Here is an 8,192-nt window from a genome sequence, read left to right on the forward strand (position 1 = left end):
TGGTGTTAACTTCCCGCCCAAATGTCTCTAGCCCTTAGGTAAACCTCGGACCCTGGTGCTTGTTTAGTTGTTAGTAGGTCGGAGAAGGGAAATTCTGTGCTTGTTATTTGTATGAATTTCAATTAATACAGAGCTGTGGTCAGGCGAGATATCTCGGTGCATGCCCGTAATCCAGGCAGCCCGAAGGCTGAAGCAGGAGGATTTCCAAATTAAAGGCCAGCCTCAGCAATTTAGAGAGACCTTGTCTCAAAAATAAAAAGGGCTGGGAATGTGGCTCTGTGGTAAAGCGCCCCAGAACACCCGCACCCCCCAATAAAAGAGTCTGAGTGAAACTCAGGCCTGTTGCAACAGAAGAAATTAAAGATGACTTTAAAAGGACAAGAAAAAAACATAGAATGCATCCACTTATAAGTTGGAAATGCCCCGTGCAAAATAAAGAATCTAATATGCTATCATTGTGAAATAAAAGTCTGTGTTATGTGTACTATGATATATATCTATGTGTCATATGTACCTAAGTGTGTGTCAAAGTATAATCTCAAAAAAACTGTACCAGAGATATGGTAAAACTGCTTCAAAGAGTTTTTTGAGGAACTGGGTGTTTACAGATATCTTAAGAAAATGTTAAATGTAAGATGGTTGGAATAAATGCTAATCAGATTGGTGTTCTACAAGATGATAAAACTGTAGGTAATCATTTCTAGTGGACAAATGACTTACACCTATACTGGACTAAAATCTGCAAGTTAACATCTTCACAGTGTATGGTCTCTGATGAATTTTAAATAAGGTCACACTGAAGTAAATTGCCCTAGAGCAGTGGTTCTGAAAAGTTTTTTTTTACTTAGGACCCATTTATGCTCTTAAAATTTGTTGAAGACTCCAAAAATTTTGGTTTGTATTAGTTTTGTTTATCAGTATTTATTATATTGGAAATTAAAATTAGTTTTTCAAATATATATTCATTTTTAAATAACCATAAAAACACATCATATGTTAACATTCTTTTTCAGGAAAAAATAATATTCTTCAAAGCAGTAAAAAATTAGTGAGAAGAGTAACAGTTTTACATTTTTGCAAATCTTTTTAATGTCTGGATTAATGGAAGACAGTAAGATCCTCACATGATACACTATGTTATGCAGTTCTTCCAAATGTTCACTAGTTTTATTACACAATGTCAAAAAAAAAAGTCACATTGGGCCAGGGAGGTGGCCCACCCTGTAATCCCAGCAGTTTGGAAGGCTGAGACAGGATTGCAAAAGCAAGGTGCTAAGCAATTCAGTGAGACCCTGTCTCTAAATAAAATTCAAAATAGGGCTGGGGATGTGGCTCTGTGGTTGAATGCCCCTGAATTAAAACCCTGGTACAAAAAAAAAAAAAAAAAAAGTCACATTGGATTAGTTTCCCATTGACCTCACCAGAGAATGTTTTAGTTATTGGGAAGCTGTCAAGCTTATAGAGGTAGGATGTATGTTTTAAATTTTTTTAATTTTGGCTTTAAAACTTGAACTTTATTATTGGCATTAAATACCATCAATTGTTTGCCTGGAGGTGACAGTCTTACTTCATTCTATCATGCAGTAGAAATGATAGTCCATGAAAAGAGGTTTAACTCATTTACTGACAACTCAATTGTCCAAGTGCTTTGCATCGAAGCAACTGCCACCTCAATATGAAACAGAAGTATTTTATGTGTAGTTCTCTTCATCACACAGAATATTAAGATTTTTTTCTCAAGTGTCAATAATTAATAAAATTTAAAAATTCAACACTTCATCAGGAACACTCATAAGTGGAACTATATATTTTTAATTTTTACCAGAAGTGCAAAGCAGTGAATAATATAGTGCTACAATGCCTACTAGTGGAGTTTGGTGCCTTTTATGGACTGAATGTGTCTCCCCCAAATTCATATGTTGTAGCATTAACCCCCATTGTGACTGTATTTGGAGATACAGACTTCAGTAAGGTAATTAAGGTTAAATGAAGTCAAATGAGTGGGGCCCAACCCTATAGAGCTCGTATCTTTTCTTTTTTAGAGGAGTGTGTGTATATTGCCTAGGGGATTAGAACCCAGGGCCTTGTGCATGAAAGGCAAGCACTCTAACAATTGAGCTATATCCCTGGCACCAGGATATATACCAAAAGGAAAAGACATTAGCAGTCTTGTTACTGGCAGCCACTAGGCCTGCCTGCCTAAGAAATAAGCAAAAGATATAAAAAGGAAAAATGAATTTTATGCAGTTTGATCAAACTGGGGAGAAGCAGCTAGATTGTTTCTCTTTAGTCTTATGAACACTGTTGCAATTTATAGGAACAAAAGTAAGGATATACATAGATGTAGATTTAGTTAGACTGTGCTAGCCAAGAGGACATGTCACTTTTAGCTCCTTTGTCCCCCATACTTGCCATAGGAGTATTTGGTTTGGGAGGACTATTTGAAGCTTTTAATTTTAAAGGATTTCCATTTTGATCTCTACACAAAAGAAAGATCAAATGAGGATACAATGAGATTGCTATAAGCCAGGAAAAGAGCCCCCTCACCAGATAACAATCCTGACAGCACCTTGATCTTGAACTTCCAGCCTCTAGAACTGTAAGAGAATACATTTCTGTTAATCCACTTTAGTCTATGGTGCTTTGTTACAATACCCTAGCAGTGCAAGTACTTTGATTTCTGCTGAGACAATTACAGTTTTACCTTCGTTGCTTTGGGGCCATTACCACCAATGCTAACATAGTAAAAAGGCAAATAATATTGTTATTTTGACCTTGAAAGCAAACCAACACCACCACCCCACCACCCCGCCTCCCGGAGGGTTCACATACTACATTCTGAGAATCTCTGCCCTGAAGAAGTAATGAATTGTTGGGTGAGCCTCAATAGACTTTGAAAGGACTTGCTGTCATCTCACTATATTTCAAAATTTTCAATAATTTCTTTAACATCTAAAATTATCATAAGAAATAAAACAGTCTCCAGAGAGGGAAAATCAACAGAAACTGCAGTATAAAAGAGAACAGATGTGACTGTATGACCAATGTGATGCTACAGTATGTATACTCAGAAAAATGAGAAATTATATCCCATCAAAGTATGGGATATAATTTGATGATATATCAAAGTATACAAGTGCATTCTATTGTCATGTATGACTAATTAAAAAAATAAGCAAGCACTTTTTAAATTAAAAAAGAAAGAGAACAGAGACTTACTTTTGAATCTGATACCACATGGTATTACCACATGCATTACCTATTCAAAAAATATATAAAATTATTTTGAAAATAAAGTTAATAGAAAGCTAAATATAATCCTACAATACAATCCAGCAATTGTGCTCTTATATATTTACCCAACTTATTTGAAAATTATGTCCACACAAAAACCTACAATAAATATTTATTGCAACTTTATTCATAATTGTCAAAACTTGGAAGCAACCAAGATTTCCTCAATAAACGAATGGCTAAGCAAAGTGTAGTATATTCATAAAACAAAATATCACTCAGCAATAAGAAAAAATGAGCTATACAACTACCAAAAAAAACTGGATTAATATTAAATTCATCTTGCTAAGAAATAGAAGGAAGTCAGAAAATCCTATCATCCAATTACATGACATTATGGAAAAGGCAAAATATGGAAAGAGTAATAAGATCAGTGATTTCCAGGTCTCAGTTGTGAGAAAAGATTGAATAGGCAAAGTATGGGAATTATTTAGGATGTAAAACTATTCTGTAAGATATTAATTATGGATATATGACACTGTAAATTTGTCAAAACTCAGAAATCTAAGGCGTAGAGTGTTAATATATGCAAAATTGCTTAGGAAATTGAGGGATCTGAGAACAGAATGCAGAATATGACAAATGTAACAATGTAACTTTATTACAAATGTATGAAACGTCTTATCTAAAGGGAGTAGTAGAAAGATAGTGACCTAAGTAACTTTGGAAATGAACAGAGTCAGTAAGACTGAAGGCAAAAGGAACAGTACACAGACTTTGAACTGTGGCCAATAAGAGTTTATCACAAGGGGTTGGGGTTGTGGCTCAGAGGTAGAGCATTTGCCTACCATGCGTCAGGCACTGGGTTTGATCCTCAGCACCATATAAAAATAAAATAAAATAAAGATATTGCATCTACCTACAACCAAAAAATAAATATTAAAAAAAGAGTTTAACACAAGTATCCTTGTGCTTCCCAGAAGAATATAGATTATCAGTTCTGAAATCACTAGATATAGGGTGGAAAGAACAATGAAGTAAATGGTTGTGGGTAGTAGAAGCCAGATTTTTCACTGTTGGAGTAGGAGGTTACAGAAAAGCAAAGGAAAGAGGCTAGAATGATCCACGTGATAATGAGTCTAAGTTAGACACATTGGTATAAATTTAAGTTTAGCTTACTGTAGATACATATGACTACATGTAGAATCATTTATAGAAATGTGTCTATACTGGTTAGTGTACATGCATATTTCCTTCCTCTCAGCTGAAAGAATCCAGAAGCATTGCCTCAGCATCAATGAATACACCCCAGAATGATATTGGTTTCTAATATCATTCTCCAATAGAAAACCAGGACTCCTTGGAGAAGTGATTCTAGAATTACTGCAGAAAATATGCAAGATTAGTCTGGGTCATCTTGCAGTGTCTCAAAATAAAAAAGCAGTAAAACACACAATTATGAGGTATGGCAAAGGAATAAGAGTCAACTGAAAAAGTGCCCAGTAACCAGAGCTGGAACAAGCCAAGCAACAAAATAAAGTAGCATTATATTAGAACACAAAGTACAAATTGAATATATATGAGTCCATACTTATATTGATTGATATATAGGACACATATACAGATATATGGATAAATATATATGTATATATATATATGTGTCATACTGAACAAATAAATGGAAGAGAATAGTCAAATAGCTGTTCAGAAGAATTGCAAATAGTGGCAGGCACGGTGGCACACACCTGTAATCCCAGTGGCTCAGGAGGCTGAGGCAGGAGGATCGTGAGTTCAAAGCCAGCCTCAGCAACTTAGTGAGGTCCTAAATCAACTCAGTGAGACCCTGTCTCTAAATAAAATATGAAAAGGGCTGGGGATGTAGCTCACTGGTTAAATACCACTGGTTTCAATCTGAGGTAACCAAAAAAAAAAAAAAAAAAAGGATGAGGAGGAGGAGGAAAGAAGAATAATTCCAAATAGTATATGTAGATACTTCCACTCATGGAGGTGGAACATGACTTCACTCCTTATGCTTAGGATATGCATAGTGACTTTTTTCCTAATGGTACAGTATAAAAAGAGGAAAAAAGAGAGTTACTTACCCTTTAAGCAACCTGTAAGTAACCCTTATGTATACACAAAACATACATATATGTGTATGTATAACTTCATAGAATTGAACAAATGATAGAGATAAAGAGGCATATTTTGTAGATATTTCATAACTATAAAAGTTTCTGTTAATCAAGATGCTATAACATTCCTAAATTAGTAGTCATCTAGTGGATATATTGCGGTTTGGATATGAGGTTTGGATAAGCTCATATGTGAGATAAAACAGGAATGTTCAGAGGTGAAATGATTAGATTTTGAGAGTGGTAATCTAATCAGTGGGTACGTCTTTTTGATGGGTTAATAATTTGAATGGAATAATGGGTGGTAACTATAGGCACGTAGGGCATGGCAGGAGGAAGTAGGTCACTGGTAGTATGCTCTTGGGGATGATAGTATCCCTGACTTCTTGAACTCAATCTCTTTCTGCTTCCTGGCTATAATAGTATTAATGACAAAGTAGTATTATATTAGAACCAAAAACATAAAATGAATATACCTGAGTCCATACTGACATTGATTGATAGATAATATACACATGCAGATATATATGATTTATTATATATTGATACATAGAAACATGTCTATCATACTGAATAAATGGAATTCTCATTCAAAATAATTCCAAATAGTTTATGTAGAATGAGCCAAAATAAAGTTTTCCTCTTCTAGGTTGTTCGTGTCAGGTATATTGGTCACAGCGACAAAAAGCTGACTGAAACAGAATAGAATTTATTTTTGCCAGAATTTTTGTTGTTTTCAATGGGACATTTAGCTACATTATCCACGTAACCACTTCCTCTGTATGGGTAGTCTTGATTTTAATCCCTGTTAAATATGTTACAAATATTTTTTTTCAGTTCATTTATCTTTCAGCTTTCTTCACTATTTTTGTGTTGTGCATATATTTATGCAAGTTTTCAACTACAATGTAGTCAAACCTTTAGTCTTTACTTTTATAGCTTCTTGATTCTGTGCTTATGAAAGTTTTTCCACCCCAAGATTATAATATATTCTTCTGTGTTCTCTTCTGACAGTTGTACAGTTTTGTTTTTATTTTTAGTTCTATAATCTATCTGTACTTTTATTTCATGTGTGGTATAAAGTATAGATATAACTTTATTTTGTTCCAAATGATTCCCCAACTGCTTTCACACAGTTTTGTTGTGTTGTTTTGTTTGTTTAATGTAGAGGTTTTTTTTAACTTTGTTTTTTATCTGTTTATTTTTTTATGTGGTGCTAAGGATCAAATCCAGTGCCTCACGTGCTAGGCAAGTGCTCTACTGCTGAGCCACAACCCAGAACCATAAATGTAGGGTTTTTTAAAAAATTTTATTAGCTATTGATGATGGACCTTTATTTATTGATTTGTTTATATGTGATGCTGAGAATCAAACCCAATGTCTCACACATGATAGGCAAGCCCTTTACCACTGAGCCACAACCCCAGCCCTAAATGTAGGGTTTTTTAAAACATTTTTTTCATTGTCAATGGACCTTTATTTTATTTATTTATTAATTATTTATTTATTTAAATGTGATGCTGAGAATCAAACCCAGCACTTCACACATGCCAAGCAAGTGCTGTACCACTGATCCACAATCCCATCCCTCTCACACTATTTACTGAAAAGAACTATCCTTTTTCCTGATTTGAAATGTCACTCTTCTCAGAAGCTATTTTGTTCCTCAGATCCCTTTATCTATCTTGCACCTGTGGCTTTTTTTTTAATATTTTATTTTTTAGTTGTAGATGGACACAATATCTTTATTTTATTTTTATGTGGTGCTGAGGATTCAACCCAGGGCCTCACACGTGCTAGGCGAGCGCTCTACCGCTGAGCCACAACTCCAGCCCGTGGTGTTTTTAACAGGGTAACTTATGCAGTTTCTCCACAACCTCTATTCCCTGGCATCCTTTATCAGACCTCCTTTTTCCTCCTGTCCAGCCTGTGACCTTTGCAAAAATGGACTAACAACACCTGGTGTTTGGGGCTCTTCTGGACCAGAAAGCAAACAGCATGTTCCAAAAATTCTAACTCCTTTTCACCCCTTTGCTCATTCTTCTGTCATAGGCAGTCAGGCCCTCTAAGCATAGGAAGCCACAGCAGCTCCTCAGCCAAGCAAGGGCTGGACACAGAGGGAAGCCAAGAGGCTCAAGGCAGATCTGGATAGTTCCTTGACAGTTTTATCCACTGTCCTGGTAAAAGACCTTCCCAGAATCTGGTATTTGCATATGGGTCTCTCCCTCCTGAACACATCTTTAGGTTCTTCTGCTGGTTCCTCAGGTTTTCTTTACTTACAGACTATTCCTGGAAAGGGATAAGCTGCACCTCCTACCCCTCACTGACTCCCAGTCTCTGCACTCTCTGTCTGAGAGGTAATTAATCCTACTCATCATAGGCACTCACAAGGCAAGGGCACATCATTGTCTGGTTATTATTATTTTTTTGGTACTGGGATTGAACCCAGGGGCACTTAACAACTGAGCCACATCCCCAGCCCTTTTTTGTATTCCCCCCACCTTTTTTGTATTTTATTTAAAGACAGGGTTTCACTGAATTGCCTAGGGCCTCACTAAGTTGCTGAGACTGGCTTTGAACTTGTGATCCTCCTGCCTCAGCATCCTGAGCCGCTGGGATTACAAGCATGCACCATTCTCCCCAGCTGGTTAATCTTTTTAAAGAGGGAAAGGAAATAGAACTTAACACTAAGCTCTCCATAAATTCCTTCACCACATGTATTTTTTATGTCATTTGCAAAAAAAAAAAAAGGCAGCCAGAATACTAAATATGTGACGTTAAAATACTATTTCTGCTCAACAAATATTTATTGAATTCTCTGCT

This window comes from Marmota flaviventris, chromosome 1 (assembly GCF_047511675.1).
Source record: "Marmota flaviventris isolate mMarFla1 chromosome 1, mMarFla1.hap1, whole genome shotgun sequence".
Classification (NCBI taxonomy): domain Eukaryota; kingdom Metazoa; phylum Chordata; class Mammalia; order Rodentia; family Sciuridae; genus Marmota; species Marmota flaviventris.